This window comes from Erythrolamprus reginae, chromosome 1 (assembly GCF_031021105.1).
Source record: "Erythrolamprus reginae isolate rEryReg1 chromosome 1, rEryReg1.hap1, whole genome shotgun sequence".
Classification (NCBI taxonomy): Eukaryota; Metazoa; Chordata; class Lepidosauria; order Squamata; family Dipsadidae; genus Erythrolamprus; species Erythrolamprus reginae.
Genome location: NC_091950.1, coordinates 130,513,966 through 130,537,350, shown reverse-complemented (window position 1 = coordinate 130,537,350; position 23,385 = coordinate 130,513,966). Strand labels below are relative to the sequence as shown.

Genomic DNA, 23,385 nt, shown 5'->3' with positions numbered 1-23,385 from the left:
CCTGAAATATTTGGAGGGAGAAGGATGTCCTTCTGAGAGAAATCACAGTAGCCTATTTTTTAAATCAGCCGCCCTGTTTGAGAAATAGGGCGGTGTAGAAATGTAATAAATAAACAAACAAATAAACAAATAAATTAAAAGGGGTTTGTGATGGAGATACCAAAAGTCCTGTATTCAGTACATGATTTGCCATTCCTTTTTGCCAATTCCTCCAGTGTGCATTTTAATTTTTTATTATTTGTGTCTTTGGTAAAAGATAAGCTGCTCCTTTGCCAGTTGGCTGGAACAACCCTTTCTCTCTTTGGTATTTTGGGGCAGGCTTTTCAAGAGGAAACAGCTCCTAATTAAGAGAAGTCTGAAGGGGAAGATGGAGGCTCCTGCGACTGTTAAAGTATACTTCATTATGTGCTTTCAGCCACCCTGAGGATTCCCTGCTGTATCTATTGCTGCAGAAATGAAGATAATCAGAAAGGATGCAAATTAATTGGCTTCTCAGCTGATCTTTGCCTTACTCAAATCTTTTTACTATGGAGAGGGAGAGGAGAGGAAAAATGAGGAAAGGACCAGCTGAACAAAAGGACCAGCTGGACAAAAGAATTTCCCTAAAGAGAGCTAGATTACACAGGCAAAGACAAGAGAAGGTAGAAAGAAACTGAGGATTGATTAAATAGCAAAGGTCAGCCAATGAACAAGAATTCCATCTTTATTTCCTCTTCCAAGCTCACAAAGAAGGGCCAAGATCCAGGATTTTCAAAAGGAGAATTGGAAAACATTGATATTTTTGGAAATCTCTTCCCCACCTATCTATCTATCTATCTATCTATCTATCTATCTATCTATCTATCTATCTATCATCTATCAATCATCTATCTAGTCTTGGCTTTTCTCTGGACAAAAATACAAAATACTTAAATAACAAATAGGAAATATGTAATGCAAAAGAGAAAATTAGCACAGTTTAAAAACCTTATTCAAAGGAAGAGAGTATGCATTTAATATAAAGCTGTTTGTGCAAATGGATTTCTAGCCTCTGCCCTCCCTTTGTTTTCAACAGTGAAAATGGTTTGTTTAGGATGACTTAGCTAACTAAAATGTTCTACATTGCTTCATGTATTTGCCTTGGTAATGTCAACCAGCAACCCAGACAGGCTCAGATGTTCACAAGCTGCTTTCCAGAAATAGAATCAACAATTTTATGAGCGTGTGATGCCCTAGTAACCTCAGTAACTTTAGGAAGTGTGAACCTCAACTCCCAGAATTCCCCAGCCAACATGCTTTAAGTTGTCAAGGTTAAGAAACACTGCCCCAGATGACACCTACTGTGTAGGTAGACAATCTTTCTTTTGTGAGAGATAGACATTTTGACTTATTTTTAAAAAACAAAGGAAGAACTTTGAGAGAATAATCTTTCTCCCTGAATGGGCAGAAACCTGTATTCCTGTTCTTCGAAGTGACACCATTATATTACAGAATTTATTTCTTTTTTTTTGTTCCATCTGTTATCTGTTCATCTTAGTAAGGCATCACTACTGTAGAAGCTCTCTCTCTCTCTCTCTCTCTCTCTCTCTCACACACACACACACACACACACACACACACCAGGCTCACCAGCTGAATGCTAGATGAGGCAACCTCTAAAGATAACACAGTATTTCCAAAGGCAGAAGCACATAATCAGGATGCAAAGACCCAAAGAGTTTCTAGGATTGAGACTTCTCATCTTTTATCCTACAATTTTAGACATGCTCCTAATATTTGTTCATATTAGTTTTGATGAACTCTTGCCTAAACTTTTTAACAATATGGTAATCATTTTATTAAATTTATTGAAGTATAAAATACTAATGAAAACCCTTGCCTAATCTTTAAATGAATCCATAATTTTTCTACAGGAAAAATCTTGCCTTCATGGGGTGTCAAAAAGATATCTGTTAAATCAGAAAATTGACCTTCCCATTCCTAAAACTGAAGTTAGCACCCTTATCAAGATACCCTTCTGTGGAGTATCGTTTTCGCTGGACCCTGGGAAACCTTTAAAGGAATATTTTTAGCAATAGCAATAGCATTTAGGCTTAGATATCGCTTCATAGTGCTTTTACAGCCCTCTCTAAGCAGTGTACAAGTGGACAGCAGCAATTGACCCCAACAATCTGGGTCCTCATTTTACCCACCTCGGAAGAATACAAGGCTGAGTCAATCTTGAGCCGGTGGTGTGATTTGAACTGCTGAACTACAGCTAGCAGTTAGCTGAAGTAGCCTGCAGGGCTGAACTCTAACCACTGCGCCACCCCGGCTCTTCTCCAACCTCTGCCTGCAAAGAAACATCGTCTATAACAGAAGTCATGATGGATAAAAGGAATTGCTGCTGTCCACTGGAACTTCCATCCACTCAATCAATCGATCTTCCCAGCACCTTTTCTCAGCAATTCCCCAGCAGAATGCTGAAATTGCCTGCCCAACCTTTCAGCATTTTTTCCATTCTCCCTCTCTTGGCTCCGCCACTGCAGTGATCCCAGCATATCATCTGCCCGCTCTTCCCTTCTCACCCCAGGAACATAAAATTGAAGCAAATTCAGGACTGCAGGCAAGCTGATGGTGTGTGAAGAAAAGAAAAACACAGGCCAAGGCATAGGTAGCAGGGGGGAAAGAAAAGAAATGAAGGTGCTAAGAAGATCCTAAGGTATGGGCAGACTTGTGGATAAACTGCATTGGGGCACTGGTGAAGGTACCGTGTTTCCCCAAAAATAAGACACTGTCTTATATTAATTTTTGCTCCAAAAATTGTGCTATGTCTTATTTTCAGGGGGTGCCTTATATTTCTCAAATAAGACAAATTCACAGGCAGAAAAGCTGACACCCCCAAAGAAAGTGTATCATACGGTACACTGATTACAGTACGGTACCTGTCAGTATGGCACCCACACACACAAACGACGGCACTTATATGGTACAACAGTATACTCCCGCTATTGCAGCTTCCGGCCACCAGAGGAACTACAATCTACGCACTGTAGTGTAGACTGAAATGGCGGTGAGACAGCAGCAGACTGTGTCTGCTGTACTGGACGGTACAAAGTGATGGAAGGAGCCAGCAGGGGACACCACATTATTACAGTACCGCTATGAACAGCTTTGAATGGTACCGTATGTTTTTCCACCGTACCGTATGTAAACTTGACTATTTTCGAGGGGTGCCTTATATTAGCAAATTCTGCAAAACCTCTGACATGCCTTACTTTCGGGGTACGTCTTATTTTCAGGGAAACAGGGTAGCTGAAGAGGAGGGAAGAGAAGGGATTAGGAAGATTAGGAATGGGCAAACTGGTGGGACATGTTGCACTGGTAAATCAGCTGTTCAGAGGAGAGAGGATGGGGAGACGATAGAAGACACTGAAAAGGTGAGAATGGACAAGCAAGTGGGACATGCCATGTTGACAGTTGTTGGGGGGGGCATGTGCTATTTGTCTGTTTGTTAAATTTTTATGCTGTGCTTTTTTCCTAAAAGGTGTCACCTACCGTATTTTTTGGTTTATAAGATGCATCTTTTTGCCCCCAAATATCGGTGTTTCTTATACACTGAATATAGTCATTTTGGCCTCCAAAAAGCCCCTGCCCATTTTTGCAAAAAAAAGGAAAAATTGGATGTGCAGAGGGTTTAGGAATCCTGCAGAGTGCTCCTCTATTTTTGCAAAGAAAGAGCAAAATATGGGCCATTTTTTTTGAAAAACGGGGGCATTTTTGCCTTTCCCCACCTCCTAGGAGCACTCTGCAGGCTTCCCAAACCGTCTGTATGCACCACTTTTGCAAAAAAAAATGGATGGAAAATGGGCCATTTTTTTTGCAAAAACTGGGATCTTTTTGCCTTCTAATTACCCCATCTAGCATGTTTGGAGGAGGAATTCTTTGAATTGAAGCCAACTAGTATTAAAGCTGTCGAGTTTGAAGTTTGTAAAAAGTATACATGCTTGTAAAAAGTGTACATAATTGTAAAAAGTATTCTGCTACACTGGTATGTTATTAAATAATATATTACTACATCATTTGGTTCAAAATATTTTTTCCTTGTTTTCCTCTTCTAAAATCTAGGTGCATCTTATACTCCGGTGTGTCTTATACTCTGAAAAATACAGTAATTACTCTAGAATCTGTCTGGATATTAGCTAAAATTATTCAGCAGAATAGGCGTTGATTGCTTACCTGAACGCCTCTTCTCGTACGGTGAGCGGGTACAGCAGTCACATGGGTTGCTCATGTCCAATCCGGTGGAACTGAGCCTAGTGTTAAAAAAGCTTGCTGGATCCGCCCCTTCCCCAGAATTCGCGAATCCATAGACTAGGCTCAGCTGTGAAGCTCTGTAGTGTTCAACTCTCATTGTTAGAGGAAGAAAGGTTATAGGAAGGTAAAGAAGACACATACAAGGGCGGGAAGTGACTGCTGTACCCGCTCACCGTACGAGAAGAGGCGTTCAGGTAAGCAATCAACGCCTATTCTCCGTACTGAAGGAGCGGGTCCAGCAGTCACATGGGACATACCCAATAGATGGTCCCTAGGGTGGGATTAGATTGCTATCGTGAGAGATAACGGATTGGAGTACCCTTCTGCCGAAGGCAGCGTCCGCTGAAGCATAAGAGTCAATCTTGTAGTGCCTGATGAAGGAATTTGGCGAGGCCCAAGTGGCTGCTTTGCAGACCTCCTCCAACGGGGCTTGAGTCGCCCAAGCGGCCGAGGTGGCTGCGCTCCTGGTGGAATGCGCTGTAATGTTCTTTGGAACTGAAAGGGAGGCCGACTCGTAGGCCTTAGATATAGTCCCTCTGATCCAACGGCCAATCACTGTTGAAGACACTTTGGTACCCATGACTCTGGGGTGATAGGCTATAAAAAGTGCTTCTGACCTCCGAAAGGGTCCTGTGCGTTGGATATAGATCCTCAGCGCTCTGATGAGATCCAGGGTGTGCCATCTAATTGCCAAGGGATGGTCCCGTTGGAGACAGAAGGAAGGTAAGACAATATCCTGAGTCCTGTGGAACATGGAACTGACCTTGGGTAAGAAGGTGGGGTCCAGTCGCAAGACTACCTTGTCCTGATGAAAATGGCAGAGGTCCTGCCTGATTGAGAGGGCAGCCAGCTCCGAAATGCGTCGGGCAGAGGTAATAGCCACCAGGAATGCTACTTTAAAGGATAGGTACCTGAGGGACGCCGATTTTAGGGGTTCGTATGGTGCCTGCGTGAGGGAATGGAGAACCCGTGGCAAATCCCAGGATGGATACCTGTGGACCTTGGAAGGTCTGAGGTTGGCTATACCCTTGAGGAATTCCTGAACTTCTGGAAAGGAACGGAGAGGCTGTCTGCGGGGCCCCGCTAGGACAGAGGAAATGGCCGCCAGATGACGCCGGAGGGTGCTGGTGGAAAGTCCTTGATGGAAACCTTGCATAAGGAAGGAAATGATCCTGTGTATGGGGATGCACAGGGGAGAGAGGCCTTCCTGTAGACACCACTGGTGAAACTTGGACCACGTATGGTCGTAGATTCGATTGGTCGAACCCCTTCTGGCCTTTAAAATGACCTCCACTGTATCGGGGTCGTGGCCACGCAGTTCTAAGTCTCTCCTGATAACAGCCAGGCGGTGAGGTGGAACCACTCCGGGTCTGGATGGAATGAGGCCCCCTGCCGCAGCATATCCCCCGAAACGGGGAGTCGCCAAGGGTCCTGGACGGACAACTGTTGGAGATCCGCGAACCAGGGCCGGCGGGGCCAATGAGGGGCGATTAGGATTACTCGGGCCCTCTCGGTGAGGACCTTGTGAATCACGTCCGGGAGAATTGGAATTGGAGGGAATGCGTAAAGTAGGCCTGGAGGCCATGGGCTCCGGAGGGCATTGATTGCTTCCGCTCCCGGGGATGGAAATCTGGAAAAAAAGCGAGGGAGTTGGGCGTTCGCATTGGTCGCGAAGAGATCCAGAACTGGTAGGCCGAATCTGAGGCTGATTTGATGGAACAGGTCTTGATGGAGATTCCACTCTCCTGGGTCTATCGTTGCTCGAGATAGCCAATCCGCCTGGACGTTGAGGCTCCCCGAGATGTGATCGGCTAGGAGCGACCGAAGATGTTTTTCCGCCCAAAGGCCTAACTTGAGGGCCTCCCTCATGAGGGCCTTGGATCTCGTGCCCCCCTGTCTGCAGATATGGCTTTTTGTGGCAATGTTGTCGGTGAGAATGAGAACGTGCCGGTTGGGAATGCGAGGAGAGAAATGCTTCAGAGCCAGGGATACGGCTCTTAACTCTAGCCAATTGATTGGCTTGGAAGCTTCCTCCGGGGACCACGTGCCCTGGGCTATCATCCCCTGGGCGTGGGCGCCCCATCCCGATAGACTGGCATCTGTGGTGATGACAAATTGATCCGGGCACCTGAACGGGGATCCTTTGTGCTGTGCCCCGATCTCTGAAAGGGTAATAGGAGCCACTGTAGTTCCCTAGCATGAAGGCGAGCCCAGGGAATGATGCCTATGCATGACACCATCTTCCCCAAAAGGGAAGACAGGGATACAATGGAAACTGAAGGTTGAGATAAAATGCATGAAATTAACTCCCCTATACTGATTTTTCTCTCAGGAGAGAGAAAGACCTGGGAGGATTCCGAATTAATAACGGATCCCAGGTGTAAAATGGATGTGGAAGGTTGGAGATGACTTTTGTCAAAGTTGATGGAAAATCCATGGTCCTGTAGAACTGACATGGTGACAGAAAGGTCTGTTTTCACTTTCTCTAGGGAGTTCCCATGAATCAAAATATCATCAAGGTAACATAAAATGTGGATGGGAGACGCCCGGATATAGGCCGCCAGGGACCCCAAGAGCTTTGTAAAGACCCGAGGGGCCGAGGAAAGGCCAAATGGCATCGCCCTATACTGGAAATGCCTGCCCTGAAAGGAGAAACGTAAAAATTTTCTGTGGCATTTGGCTATAGGAATATGGAGGTAGGCCTCAGTGAGGTCTAAAGAGACCATGAAATCTCCCGGGTGGATGGCGGCCAAAATGGATGATAAGGAGTGCATCTTAAACTTCCTATATTTGATGAATAGGTTCAGCTTCTTTAAATCCAAAATAGCTCTCCAACCTCCGGAGGATTTTGGAACCATAAATAGGATGGAATAAAAACCTAGACCCTTCTGACCGGGGGGAACCGGTTGAATGGCTCTGATGGACAATAAGTGGGAAATGGCCTCCTCCATACGGTTACAATCTGAGGAGGACCTGGGAGAAGGGCAGGAAATAAAACGTTTTGGGGGGGGGGAAGTAAATTCTAAAAGAAGGCCTGTTTGAACAGTGTCAATGACCCAGGGGTCCTTGGAGGTGAGACGCCAATTAGAGGCGAAATGGGCTAGGCAGCCACCTATGGGAATCGAGGAAAAACTACCATCTAGGTTTTTTTGAAGCCCTGTTAGAGGACGCTCCCCTTTGGAAGCGAAAACCTCTGCCCCTGGAGTTCCTACCTTGGGAACGAAAGCGGGGGGAATACTGACCTGGAGATCTCTGATAGGAAGCCGCTTGATCTTGCTGACGCCCTGGGCGACGAAAGGACTGCGTTTTGGTAGCCTTTTTGGTGGTTGGACCCAATACTTTCTTCTTGTCCGTGGTTTCCGTGAGGAGTGGATCCAGAAGATCCCCGAAAAGAAGGTCGCGCTTTAAGGGTCCCAGAGATAACTGCCACCTCTGACGTACTCCTGCTTGCCAAGGGCGAAGCCATAGGAGTCTTCTTGCCGTTGTAGAAGCTGCAATAGACTTAGCAGAAAATCTAGTAGATTGTAAAGTGGCATCAGCCACGTACTGAGCAGCTGCAAAGACCTTGTTGAAGTCTTGTTGACCTCTCAAGTCATCGGGAGGAATATGCTATTGAAGTTGGCGAAGCCACAGAAGCATGGCTCTGGAGAAAAAGGAAGCCGCTGCAGAACTTTTAATGGCCCAGGAATCTGCGGTGAATCCTCTCTTGAGCATCTGTTCAATCCGCTTGTCCTCTGGGCGGAGGACTTCCTCTGCTTCGCCTGGCACAGCAGCCGCCGAGTGAAGGATCTTGACAGGTTCATCCGGTTTAGGAAAAGATAGGAGCTCCTCATAGGAAGAGGAGAGTTTGTACAACTTTTTGTCCTTGGTTGTGGGATTAAGCCCAGAGGCTGGGAAATCCCACTGCTTAAGTAAGGCATCTTTAAACAATTTAGGCATAGGAATTACCTCGTTATCCTCCTGTTCCTCTGTAAAGTAAGGCAAATTCTCCTCCGGGGGATCAGTGGATGTGGAGGCCTGTTTCTCCTGGGCCGCCAATCCCGTAGAAATTCTAGCTTTGAGGAGGAGAGATTTGAACAATTGAGAGGGAAAAATAGTAATTGGAGAAGGAACCTTTATTTGGGATTCCTCATCATCTGAGAGGCCTAGAAAGGGATCCTCATCCTCCTCCATATCCTCATATTCCTCCTGAGAGGAATCTGATTCATCCTGAATAGGAGCTCTAACCGTTGGGGAAGAACCCAAGGGGCGGGAGGGACGAGGAGGTGGAGGAGGTAAGGGAAGCGCATTGATGGTAGAGAGTTTAGCATCAATGGCCTTGGATAACACAGAAAAAATAGATTGGAATTCAGGAGGTAAATTAGAAATATCAGCAGGAATGGCAGAAGAATCCCTGAAGGCCTGGGAGGATCCTGGCTGGGGGGAATCTTCAATAATATCTGGTTCCTCTGGACCTATTCCCCATAGGTTAGGTTGGGGTCTGTCTAGGTTTGGCTCATCCAGAGATAACACAGTGACCCCAGAAGAAGGCAGATTAGAAGCCTCTGGGGGGTCATGACTACTGAGTACTTGGGCCTGTACTTTCAAACGCTTTGCTGATTTGTCATGGATTTTTTGTAGGGCTAGGTCCCTTCTCTTCTCAGCCCTGGTGACTTTGGTCGAGGGGCGGGCCCCTGAAGAAGAGGAGGTCGAGGCCTGGGGGATACTGGTAATCTCATCGCCTGTAGGCCTGGCCTCTCTGGGACCTTGAGTGGTGCCTCTCTTGGGAAAAGTAGCCATAGTCTGACAATTAACAGAAGACAAGGCTGAGCCAAATAACTGAATAATTAGGGAGAAGAATTTCAAAGACTTCCCAAGAGGAAAGGATCCTGCTCCGAGGCCTCGGAGCTGCTGAGACTTGAGGGCAATCTGGGCAAACCCAGAGTTCGTGTCCCCAAATACAGCGTGGCTAGCCTCCCTAAACTTTAATTAAAGTAACCAAGGCACTCTGGTTGGAGGCTTAGCCGGTGGAGAATTAAGCCTGAGCGTCCCAAAGCCCACTCCGGGATCCAAGCGGTGGACTGAGGCCTACGCGGCTGGCAGAAGGCCAACACGAGAGGCCTAAATTTAAAAAGGGCGCGAAGGCCTTCGCGCCGAAAAATCGCTCCGTAATAGAATTCTTAAAGGGGAAGCGATCGACTAAGTCCAGGAGACTAGAAACAAGCGTCTCACTCCGCAGGAGGTATTTCTTAAGCCCTTTAACAATAAAGCAATACTTGCACCAAGACCTCCAGGCCAAAGGATTAAAGGAATCCACAAGCGGCAGCGGGGATCGTAAACGGCAAAACAGCCGGGGGGAAACGAAACCGCAACTTCTCCCAAAGGAAAAAAGCCGAGCCACAAACGGCTGGCGCTATTAGTGCAAGTAAACAAATAAGGATAAACAATTCTTACTACTTTTGAAGGAAAGATCGAAGGGAAGGTGTTAGAATGTTGAACGAGCTATCACAATACAACCGCAGGATATGCGAACTGAGCGAATTCTGGGGAAGGGGCGGATCCAGCAAGCTTTTTTAACACTAGGCTCAGTTCCACCGGATTGGACATGAGCAACCCATGTGACTGCTGGACCCGCTCCTTCAGTACGGAGAATGTCTGCAATGAATGTATTTTTCCATTTTTGTGCAAACCATCTTTTTCTCCAGCCCACTTCCAAATCACAAAAGCAAACACCTTACAGGTTAGGAGCGATGGAATATACCTCCACTCTGTTGGCAAATGAGTGAAAAATTTGTGACTGGTGATGTTCATCCCAGCAACCATTTTGTGAAAGCATCATATAAAAACTCTATAATGATAGGACATTACATACTCACAGTAAGCTTAATTTAGTTCAATCTACAGGAATAAAAATATTTATTAAACACCTGGTAAAGCCAACATAAAGCTCTGATAGTCAGCAATCTGCCTTTCTGTGATGTGATCATTTTTAAAAAGCCAAACCTAAATATTCCATGTTGAAATCCTTTTTTTTCCACTCCTTGAAGCTACAAGACAAGCAACTGAAGGCTACTCCTTCAGACATTTAAAAAAATATATTCTTGGATAAATAAACAATATGTTTTCAAGGGAAGAGTCTGAAACTTTTCCAGTCCTTTCTTGATCAGATTGCCAACTCAAGTAATGATACCTTCTTGGGACCCAGCAGAAAGAGCGCTTGACTTAAGCTGCACACAATAGATTTAAGATTATAATTTAGCCTAACTTGTTTAGTAACCTGGAGGAATGTACTATTTCTCAATCTCTGCAAAATGGAAGTAGTAATGTTCTCTCAGACATAATTACTTTCAAAGTAAATGCGCTAAGAAGATCTCATGTGTTCCAACTTTTAAAAAAGAAAAGTTCTGAAAGTCCACATCTGATATCAGAGAGACTGGCATAATTATGTAAATTTCAGAGCATGGCTGGTCACAGATAGGCATTACCAAATTACATCACAAGAATTGCGAAGTAAATGTGTACTTCAGTAGTGAAATCCAATTATTTTTACTACCAGATATGTGGGCGTGGCTTGGTGGGCGTGGTGTGGCTTTTTGGGTGTGGCTTGGTGGGCATGGCAGGGGAAGCATACTGCAAAATCCCCATTCCCTCCTCATTCATGGGGGAAGGATATTGCAAAATCTCCATTCCCTTCCCACTCTGGGGCCAGCCAGAGGTGGTATTTGCTGGTGTTCTGAAATAATTAAAGTTTCCACTACTGGTTTTCCAAACTACTCAAAATTTCCGTTACCGGTTCTTCAAACCTGTCGGAACCTGCTGGATTTCACCCCTGGTGTACTCTATCAACAAGAAGGCACAACGGACTTCCATGCCAACCTAATGATAATCCTAAATAGTTCTGAAGTAATTAAAAAAAATAAGGCATGAAATAAAACTAAGGGTTGACACATGTCTTACCATCCCAGGACAGTAAGAGCTCATTGACACTTAAAAGAGGGAGAAGGTTAACATGGGACCTAAATCAGGGGTTTGGGGACCTTTTTATCAGTTTATCAAAGCCACCATAATCCTCTTGAATGCTTCTTAAGAACATTTCCATAATCCTTTAATCCCATACTTCTCTCTTGAATGGAAATGATGAACAGACAGACACAGGGCATGAATAAAAGTAGTAAATCTGAAGATTCTCTGGCACATGCTTAGGAAAAGGTGGGCATCTTCTTAAGAGGGGTGAGGATTGGGAAGTCATATAAATTGATTGATAAACAAGCTACCTATTTTAAGAACATTTGATTCCCGTGATGAACCAGGATGGGGAAGTCACAACAGGGATAGTCATGCCAAGAAAGTACTAAACTCCCTGAATGTAAATGCTGAAGAGTAAAGATATGCAGTAAAACTGAGGGAAGAAAACAGCATTTAACTGTTAAGATTACATTGCCTACTTCCAATAACAGTACAAGAGACTAAAATTTCAGATAGCTGAAAATTCTAGCCTAAATTCTTTATTTCCCAGGCCAAAGATTCGCCTTCTCTCTTCCATCTTCAACACAAGCACCACTCAGAATTACAAACATCTTTTTTAAGCATCTCCTATAACTAGCATCTCCTATAACTTCATTTATTTATCTATCTATCTATCATCTATTTATTTGTCATACAAATATAGTATTGTAGTATGTTTAACATAATATAAGTATAAAGTAGAGATAGAAAAGAGAAAAAGACATTAGGACAGGGACCGTAGGCACGAATGTGCACTTATGCACGCCCCTTACAGACCTCTTAGAAAAGGGGAAAGGTCTATTGTAGATAATGTAAGGTTGAAGATTTTTGGATTGGGAGAGGAACCAATACCAAAATTGGTCTGGTAGTGAATTCCAGGCGTTGACCACTCTATTGCTGAAATCGTATTTTCTACAGTCTAGTTTGGAGCGATTTACATTTAGTTTGTGTCTAAATGTAAATTGCTCCCAACTTTTCCTAAAAGGAGAAAATACTGCATGCAGGAAATATCAGGGAACAGCAATAGATTGGTCAACATATAGTGTATAGTGATATACTGTTAAATTGGTCATATTAAATGTTATTAGAAGAAATAGAGATCCATGGCTGATATTTTGGTAAATGGTTAAGAGTTCTCATTTTCGAAATGGCATGTATGAAACTTTTAATCTGTAAGCAATAATACATCTTGTTATATATCTGTATTTGCTCTGGGGTGTCTAGGATGGAAATGTAGCATTAATCTTTTAAAGGTATTCTTTGGAGAATGAATGGATTATCTGATGGCAAACATAGACTTGATAGCTTCACATCTGAACACAATACTGACATGAGCACAGTTTTAGATATTATATTCTACTTCTTCTTATTGTTCTGTATCTATTTGTATTTGTATTATTATTGTAAGCTGCCCTGAGTCCTTTGGGATTGGGCGGCATAAAAGTTGAATGAATGAATGAATGAATGAATGAATGAATGAATGAATGAATGAATGAATGAATGAATGAATAAATAAATAAATAAATAAATTAGTCTTTCTAGGTCAAGCTCTCTTAAAACACTGGGGGGAAAAGCATCAGTCAAATATTTCCTTCTTTTTAAAAGTGAAAAATCAGGGTGTTGTGCCCCAGTGCCTGCTGGGACACTCGCGATTGGGTGTTACTTCGGGCGGACATTTTCCGCCCCAGCCATTGGCTCCCGCACCATCTGCGTACAGCCGCCTCCAAGTTTGTTGTGTTCTTTGCTGGATAGTTGCTATTATTAAAAGTTCCTTGAGTCTTCTGTTTGCCTGACTTCTTTTTCTGAGGATTTAACACAGAGTAGGATAAATGAAACAGGGCAGCTACAAAGCATAATTATGGAGGCTACATATTACAGCAATTAAGAAATAAAATATGAGGGGCCCTTCATCCTTTCTGAGGTTAGTTGTTTTCTCGCAGAGGTTTCATTACCTAAATTAGATAACTACTAGTGACTAGTGCTGTTGATGTTACCTAGTTTGAGTAAAGAAATATCTGTGAGGAAACAACCAAGCTCAGAGAGCACCAAGGATTTCTCATTTCAACCCCGAGCTACAAATATTCACTTCAAGTCTTTGGAGAGGGGCGCCATACAAATCTGATTATTATTATTATTATTATTATTATTATTATTATTATTATTATTATTATTATTATTATTATTATTTAATAATAATAATAATTGTTGTTGTTGTTGTTATTATTATTATTACGTAAAATATCCTTCTGCATGTCAAACTTCAGAATAAAGTAGCTATAGGAATGCCAGTGTAATCCTTGATTCAGTCTTCAAGAATGGCAGTTTATTATATGCAGGATGGATTATATAGATATAAAAAAGAGCTGTTGATTTAGAATCCAAAATGGTGGCAAGATGGCTTAAACTAAGCAGCTATCTATTCTTATTAAGATGCAAATTGTGCATTGCAGAGGAAATCCCCCAACCATTCCTGCTTCTTTCAAGAGCTTAACAACTTGCTTTCTTGCCACCCACTCAGTACCTTATGAAAAATCCCGTCAAATCACAGCGCTACTACAGAATTATTCATATTTTTTGCAGCACTGCCAATCAAAAGGCGTAAGTCTTATTAAAGAATTAGCACCTTGCGTTTCCACAGCAACTTTAGAAATGCCAGGCAACCGCTCTACCTCAGAGGCCAGGCAAAAGTTAATCAGGATTTGCAGTGCAGATAGCCGGGCTCTCAGCTTTCTCAGTCACTGAAACAAACCTCTTGCAACATCTGGCGATATGATCCAAAATGTAAATTACCGCCCTGTTAGAGGTAGCACACTTTAAATTAAGATGATCTGCTGGGGGAATTTAATATACCTGAGCCAGTTATAAACCAGGATTTGTATCTACTATATCAGAGGGATTTCCACTTGGCTTGTTCACTTTTCTGACTGGTCCCTACAATATCTTTGGCGGGTTGTAAAATGAAACCAACCAATGTTCTAAACAAGCACCACTAAAGAAAGCACACTGCATATCATCTGCATATTTATAATGCTTATTACCGTACTTGACAGGGAAACTTGGTTTACTGAAGGATTACAGAATGCAAGCTGAAAAGCTTATGTACATTACATAACTATTTGCTATGATGAAGTAGTAGGCTTTTACATGGAAGAGAATAGCATGATGACTACTCTTCCCTGATCCAATGAAGCCCTTTAAAACATAATTCAAGGATACATCCACAGTTCAAAATCTATAGCCTATGTAAAAGTTAATTTCTCTTGACTAAGGATATGCAGGATTGTTTTGCAAAATGTAATTAGCATTGAATTTTTCAATTATGTGAGTTGCGGGCATGAGAGGTGATGCACTACTGTATCTTATACAATTCCAGGTATAAATTTGGAATACAGTGGTACCTCATGATACGAACCCCTCAACATACGAACCCAGGGTTCGGAATTTTTTTGCCTCTTCTTACGAACTTTTTCCACCTTACGAACCTGCCAAGCCGCCACTGAGATTCACCGGACTTTCGTTGCAAGCCACACGCAGGTTTTTGTGATCCTGGGATCCCCTGAGGCTCCCCTCCATGGGAAACCCCACCTCCTGACTTCTGCGTTTTTGCAATGCTGTAGGGAAATCCCAGGAGGGGAATCCCAGGATCGCAAAAACGGGCGCTCTGCTGGGCAGAGTAGGGGGGGGGGGACAAAAACAGGAAGAAAAGACTCATGGAGCTCAAGGGAGGAGAAAGGTGTGGGGGAGATGAGGAGAGAGAGGTAGGCAAAAACGGGAGGGAAAGGCTCATGGAGCTCAAGGGAGAAGAAAGGTGTTCGCCTCAGCTTTGTCTGGCCACTGCTTTTTTTCTTTAAGTCTTAATATTTTGGATTCTCCTAATGGGCTTGCACGCATTATTGGCTTTTCCATTGATTCCTATGGGAAACATTGTTTCATCTTACGAACTTTTCACCTTACGAACCTCTTCCTGGAACCAATTATTACTGTATATTCTAACTGCATTTTTTCCTGTGTCATACAATTTTGTGTGTCTTGTCTCTTTTTTAACTTTAGGATAGTCAAATAAGAGTCATATCTGTGAGGAGGATGGCTACGTAAATTTGATAAATAATCAATTCCTGCTTTCATATTACACCCTAATTTCTACTGTTCTCTTTCGGTATACAAAGCAATCCAGATTTAATACTGAAATATTATAAGAGAAGTAAATATATCAATACTTAAGAAACAGCAAATTTATGCTATATTATGCTTCATAGAATAACTGAGATTTAATTTGACACAAGAATAGCCAGTGGAGACTATTATCCAAGTCAATCACTTCACACATAGAAGTTTGTGATAATTTTAGACACATTAATATTACTTTTAGCCACATTGTTATTTCCAAAAATGTCACAAGTCCCACGGTGTCTCGGCAAAGGACTAGGGTTATTTTAAAAGAGTCCAATATATACAGATGCACTGGGTCTTGGAAAGATGGAATGTCTGAATAGAGAGGCAGACAGAAGCAGAATCTGGGGGACTAGGTTACTTCCTACTTCTATTGCTTCACCCCTGAGAGTGCATCCCATGCTTGCTTCAACCTGAAGGGATTCTTGGGTACAAGATAACTCATAGACTAAGAAATGTCTGGGTTAATCAGTGAGTAAATCAGGTAGATGAAGGTTTTTTTAATGTGATAAGGCCACACTTGGAGTACTGAAGGCAGTTTTGGTAACCACAATTTATTTATTTATTTATTTATTGTTAGAGTTGAAAGAGACCATGCAGGTCATCAAGTCCAACCCCCTGCCTGAGCAGGAATCCTAAAGCACCCGAGCCAAGTGGCAGTCCAATCTCCTCTTGAAAGTGCCCAGAGTTGGGGAGTTCACAATCTCTACAGGCAGGTTGTTCCAATGGTTGATCGCTCTGACTGTCAGGAAGTTCTTCCTTACTTCTAGGTTGAATCTTTCCTTGGTCAGCTTCCAGCCGTTGTTCCTCGTTCGGACCTCTGGTGCTCTGGAGAATAGAGTGGCCCCCTCCTCTCTGTGGCAACCCCTCACATACCTGTATACAGCTATCATGTCCTCTCTGGCCCTCCTTTTCTCAAGGCCATCCATGCCCAGTTCCCACAGTCTCTCTTTGTAAGTCTTGGTTTCAAGTCCCCTAATCATTTTGGTTGCTCTTTTCTGCATCTTCTCCAGAGTTTCAATGTCTCTTTTGAAGTGTGGTGACCAGAACTGGATGCAGTACTCCAGATGTGGTCTGACCAGGGTGTAATAGAGTGGTATTAATACTTCCCTGGTCTGTTGATGCAGCTTAGGATGGTGTTGGCTTTTTTTGGCCGCTGCTGCACATTGCTGGCTCATGTTTAGTTGATTATCCACCAAGACTCCAAGATCTCTTTCGCCGTTACTGCTGCTAAGTGGGGTTTCTCCCAGGCTGTATGTGTGTCCAGGGATGCCATCAGGAATTTTGGGGCCCCATACAGGCTAAGTGTCTGCCCCCCCCCCGCCATTTTAAAACTACTTTTTAAAAAGTTTTTAAGAAGATGTTAGATAATCATCTGAAAATAGCTGTAAATAAAACCCGATGTTCCCAGAATTAACTTTATTCATAAGATTATGATAGCAACAACTTGACCTTAGTTTTACTGGAACTATAGAATAATCATATAATAACCGCTGATGTTACAGGCCGTATAACTATATAAAGAAGGAACTGTGAGGATAACAGTTCAAAAGGGATGGGGGTGGTATTTGTTATGTTGTGTTGTTTTGTTGCTTGTCTTATAAAATGCCAATACAAAATTTAAACAAACAAATAAGTATATTGTAAAATGATAGATTATGTACTATCTTATTTTTTTAATGTTTACATAATAACTACTTTTTTTAAAAAAAAATCATCTGTCTGAAGTAGTGTAGGATTCCTGTCTAAGCAGGGGGTTGGACTAGAAGACATCCAAGGTGCCTTCCCACTGTTATTCTATTCTAATTATCCAGGGGGTTGTGTAAGTTATCAGTGGTATTAAAATAGGAGCTGTTAAAAAAAACCCAAATACAATTTCATATTGCTTCACATCTCAATATCCTTTTCGATCTAGTTTTTACGCCCATCGGTGAACGCAGGTCTGAACGAGCCCGTGGTATCCAAGTTAATTTCAAAGTACACTGCTCAAAAAAAAGTGAAGGGAACACTTAAACAACACAATATAAACTCCAAGTTGTCAATCAGCGTTGCTTCCTAAGTGGACAGTTTGATTTCACAGAAGTTTGATTTACTTGGAGTTATATTGTGTTGTTTAAGTGTTTCCTTTATTTTTTTGAGCAGTGTAGATAGAGCAGGAGGTCTCCAATCTTGGCGACTTTAAGACTTGCGGACTTCAACTCCTAGAGTTCCTCAGCCAGCGAGAACTCTGGGAGTTGAAGTCCGCAAGTCTTAAAGTCGCCAAGGTTGGAGACCCTCTGATAATACAGGGATTCTATCGTTGTATAAGTCAGTGTTTCCCAACCTTTTTTGAGCCGCGGCACATTATTCATATTTTCAAAATTCTGGGGAACATTGAAAGGGGGGGCGGGGGGGGGGGGCTAAAGAAAAGTTTGGACAAAAAAACCCTCTCTCTGCCTCCCTTTCGCTCTATTTCTCCCTCTTTCTCTCTTTTCCTTCCTTCCCTTCTTTCTCTCTCTCCATCCCTCTTTCTTTCTTTCTTCCTCTCTTTTTTGCTCTTTCTCTCTCCCTCCTTCTCTTCCTCTGTCTTTCTCTCTCCCTTGCTCTCTCTCTCTCTCTGTCTCCCTTGCTATCTCTTTCTTGCTTTTTTCTCTCTCTCTTTCACTGTCTTGCTATATGTCTCTTTCTTTCTCTTTGCCTCTCTTGCTATCTCTCTTTCTTTCTCTCTCTCTCTGTCTCTCTTTCTTTCTCTCTCTCTCTGCCTCTCTTGCTGTCTCTCTTTTTCTCTTGCTATTCTCTTTCTTTTTCTCTCTCTCTGCCTCTCTTGCTAAGTCTCTCTTTTTCTCTTGCCATGTCTCTCTTTCTTTCTCTCTCTCTCTGCCTCTCTTGCTATGTCTCTCTTTTTCTCTTGCTATGTCTCTCTTTCTTTTTCTCTCTCTCTGCCTCTCTTGCTATGTCTCTCTTTTTCTCTTGCTATGTCTCTCTTTCTTTCTCTCTCTCTCTGCCTCTCTTGCTGTCTCTCTTTCTTTCTCTCTCTCTCTGCCTCTCTTGCTGTCTCTCTTTTTCTCTTGCTATTCTCTTTCTTTTTCTCTCTCTCTGCCTCTCTTGCTAAGTCTCTTTTTCTCTTGCTATGTCTGTCTTTCTTTCTCTCTCTCTCTGCCTCTCTTGCTAAGTCTCTCTTTTTCTCTTGCTATGTCTCTCTTTCTCTCTCTCTCTGCCTCTCTTATATGTCTCTCTTTCTTTCTCTCTCTCTCTCAGCTGACTGCAAGCGGGAGCCCTGACGGCGGCAGCTGGATGTGCTGCTGGACACCGTATATGCCAGGCCCGTAGCGCCAGCATGTACGACGTCCAGTAGCACGTCCAACCGCCATGTCAGGGCTTCTGCTTGCAGTCAGCTGAGAGAGAGAGAGAGAGCGCTCCCTCTCGCCGCCGCCCTTTCCCCGCAACTGCCTGCGGCCGCTGCAGCCACCCCCCCTCCTACCGCCAGTGCCCTCCCACCGGGCCACAAAGGACACTTGCCGCCGATGCCAGGAAAGCTCCAGCTGGGCGGGGCGCTGCCGGTACTTCCGTCCTGGGGCTCCCGCTCGCAGCTGTCCCCCGGCTTCTGCTCGATGCCGCGGTTTTCGACGCTCTCCTGCTGGGCCCCAAAGAAGGAAGGCGGGAAAAAGGCACAAAGAATGAAGCTCTCCTTCTTCCTGCCTTCCTTCTTTGGGGCCCAGCAGGAGAGCGCCGAAAACCGCGGCATCGAGCAGGAGCGCACCGGTTGGGAAACGCTGGTATAAGTTACAACCGGGTTCTGAAGACCAGCCCCACACGACAACAAACCTCCCTTCTTTTGCTTTGGGAAGGCGCCTCGAGTTTCCCTCACGTCCATTCATCTGGGTTATTTTTACCGAAGGGAAGCTCTGATTGACGGCGTTAACTCACTGCGGGGCCCCTCTAATCACCGGGCCCGGTACGGGACTTTCAGTAGTACCCGTCTATCGGCGGCCCTGTGTGTGTCTAGGTTTTTTTTTATCAAGATGAAGGACTTTGCTCTTGTCGATATTGAACATCATGTTGTTAGTGTGGGCCCATAGTGTTAATCTGTCTAGATCTTTCTGTATTTTGAGCCTGTCCTCTAGGGTGTTGGCTACCCCTGCCAGCTTGGTGTCGTCTGCAAATTTGATTACTTCCCCTTCTACTCCCACATCCAGGTCATTAATGAAAAGTTGAGACTCCAGAACAGAGGTCTCAAACTGGCAGCATCGCATGCAGGCCACACCCACCCCAGCTCTGCAAATGGGAAAAATGTTGCAAAACATCACTTGATGGCAATGTGACATGGCGAATTTCACACCCGTGCGCTAGAGAGAGTACGGACGATCAACAAAGATCATTAGGAAACTAGAAGTTAAAACTTATGAACAACAGTTGCAAGAATTGGGTATGTCTAGTTTAATGAAATGAAAGATTGGGGTGACATGATAGCAGTATTCCAATACCTCAGGGGCTGTCACAAACAAGAGGGAGTGAAGCTACTCTCCAAAGCACCTGAGGACAGGACAAGAAACAATGGGTGGAAACTAATCAAGGAGAGAAGCAACCTAGAACTAAGTAGAAATTTCCTGACAGTGAGAACAATTAATCAATAAAAACAACTTTCCTCCAGAAGTTGTAGATGCTACAACATTGGAAGCTTTTAGGCAGAGATTGGACTATCTTTGGTCTGAAATGGTATAATGTTTTCTGTCTGAGCGGGAGATTAAACTAGAAGACCTCCAAAATCCCTTCCAACTCTTATTCTGTTATTCTAGTCTATTAAAATATAAATTTAGACATTTGACTGTTGGGATTTTCAAAAATGGCACGCCACCATGGTAGTAAACAGTCAGAGTGAGTTTAGGGACTTTTCAGAGAGCCAGGTCTACCCGTTCGCCAACGTGAGTAGATCAGTTCAACTGACTAAGCAAGATTTTGATGAGAGAGAAGTCATATTGTTCTGTTTCCAGATTGTTTTGCCTAAACAGCCCTTCTTTTCATGCATCTCATTCTGCAGCAAATCATCAACATGGTAAACCTAGGAATAGATGAGAGGTGAAACATTCAGAACATGATATCCCACTGACTTCCCCAAATTTCTTAAACCAATCACGAAGAATTACTGAAATGTTCCACAATTACATGGCAAACTAGGTGTATTTACCACTGAACTTTAACAGCTTCTTGTATACATATACTTGTCAGCACTATATTTTTTAAAAAACAAGAATAAACTCTTTAGGAATCTAAAAAGGTTCTGCTTATGACACCATCTTTACACAAGCATAAAGGAGAAGGAGCATCTGGCATTCAGATGTTGGGGCTAATATTATAAAAGACACCATTCTCATTTTTTACTTTAGAATTTACAATTTAAAATTGTATAGTCCTTGGAGGATAAGAATGGGAAACCAACTACCATATTTTTCAGAGTATAAGACACACTTTTACACCCACCCCCCAAAAAAGAGGGTGGAAATGTTGGTGCGCCTTATACAATGAATACAACCATTTTTGGCCTCCCGAGGCTGGAGACGACAAAACCTTTTTTTCCTTACTTACCTCTTCAAAATCTTGGTGTGTCTTATACACCAATGCATTTTATAGTCCGAAAAATACGGTAATTGCTCTTGTTCCTCCATCCATATGTGGAACAATACTCACCATACAGCAGTATTAATGAAAAATTTCTTATATTGTTCCTACCTTCTTTTAAACAACTCAGACCAACATTAACTATTTCAGAGGGATTTCAACATTCCAGCTAGTAAAGGGGATGAGCTCTTAAGTCAATTTGGTTGGGAAAGGGGAAACAGAAGATGTCAGTGTGTTTTCAAAAACAATTGAAGAATACGACTTCAGCAATAGAGTGATCAATGCCTGGAACACATTACCTGACTCTGTGGTTTCTTCCCCAAACCCCAAAATCATTAACCTCAGATTGTCTACAGTTGACCTCTCCCCTTTTCTAAGAGGTTTGTAAGGGGTGTGCAAAAGCGCACCACTGTGCCTATGGTCCCTGTCCTACTCTCCTATTGTCTTCTTTTATCATTACTTACTACCGTGTTTACCTGAAAATAAGACACTGTCTTATATTAATTTTTGCTCCAAAAGTTGTGGTACATCTTATTTTCGGGGGGTGCCTTATATTTCTCAAATAAGACAAATTCATAGGCAGAAAAGCTGACACCCCCAAAGAAAGTGTACCGTACGGTACACTGATTATGTTATGATACCTGTCAGTATGGCGCCCACACAAACGACGGCACTTATATGGTACAACAGTATACTCCCGCTATTGCAGCTTCCAGCCACCAGAGGAACTACAGTCTATGCACTGTAGTGGAGACTGTAATGGCGGTGAGACAGCAGCAGACTGTGTCTGCTGTACTGGATGGTACAAAGTGCTGGAAGGGGCCAGCAGGGGACACCATATTATTACGGTACCGCTATGAACAGCTTTGAATGGTACCGTATGTTTTTCCACCGTACCGTATGTAAACTTGACTACGCCTTATTTTCGGGGGGGGGGGGTGCCTTATATTAGCAAATTCTGCAAAACCTCTGACATGCCTTACTTTCGGGGTACGTCTTATTTTCGGGGAAACAGGGTATTTATGTTATGCTTATACAAACTACAATCCTATACTTGTTCAACAAAATAAATAAAATAAAATATGAAATGAAATGAAATGAAATAAAATAAAATAAATTTAGAAGTCTATACTTTTCAGGCCATATACCACTGACCAATATTTTTCTCAATAACGAAAGACTATTTGTTCTACTGTGAATGATTTTAGGGATATAATTAAAGTATTTCTAGCATTTGTCTTCAATTCTGAGAATTTCCAGAGTTCTATCTGTTGGCCATAATAGATGTGTATTCTCACATCTGAAATAAAGCAACGCATCAGCAGACCATTCTGATGAGTTAAAAGAACCGTGCCACTGCAGGGGTGAGCATGCTTATTTCTCTGATGGAAAACAGAAAGCCAATTTTAACTTAATTTACTGGGCAATAGATAAAGTCAACAACAATTCAGCCAATCAATAACTTGTTCTTGGCCACAAACTGAGTGTATTGTTCACCTTCTTCGGTTTTGCATTAAAAAAAATAAACCCCACCATCCCAGTATTTAAAAAGCCAACAATAAGCTTCCCATTTGTCTGCCATTGTCTTTTTTGAGGTATCAGGACAACATATTAAGTTCCAGTTGAGCTGGTTTATTGATCATGCCCATATACAATATTTTATCAACTAACTAATCAGCAGTAAATACACTAGATAAAAATCAACTGAATATTGGACTTGTAGTTAAGGCTGTTTATGAGAATGTATCGACTCTAAGTTGATTTCTCTCTTCCCTCTGGCCCCAGATTTATTATATTTATTTATTTGTTTTGTTAAGTACACATTGGTGGTATACAAAGATATAATATTATTAATATACAGTGGTACCTCGTGATACGAACCCCTCGTGATACGAACATCTCGAGATACGAACCTGGGGTTCGGAAATTTTTTGCCTCTTGTTACAAACTTTTTCCGACTTACGAACCCACCGCAGATCTCAAAATGGCGCTCCGCTGGGCGCCGCTGCCCGGCTGTCACCTTTTAAAACAGCTGGGGGGCTTCTCGGCATTCTCCCGAACCTGAACCCGAACCGCCGAGAAGTGACGCCATCTGGCTATCACCTTCTGAAACAGCCGAGGGGCTTCTCGGCGTTCTCCCAAATGCCGAACGCAGAGGTTCGGCAAACGTTCAGGTTCAGGAAAACGCCGAGAAGCCCCCAGGCTGTTTTAAAAGATGACAGCCGGGCGGCAGCTTGCATGCATTAATCGCTTTACATTGTTTCCTATGGAAAACATTGTTTCATCTTACGAACCTTTCACCTTACAAAACACCTTCCGGAACCAATTAAGTTTGTAAGACGAGGTATTACTGTACATGAT

The 23,385-nt window shown here is 43.0% G+C and overlaps 1 protein-coding gene across 2 annotated transcripts in view; it reads right to left on the bottom strand.

Annotated features, from left to right (window-relative positions):
- DUSP8 (dual specificity phosphatase 8) overlaps nt 1–23,385 on the bottom strand; it is a 163,805-nt gene that overhangs the window by 125,718 nt on the left and 14,702 nt on the right. The window lies entirely within an intron of this gene.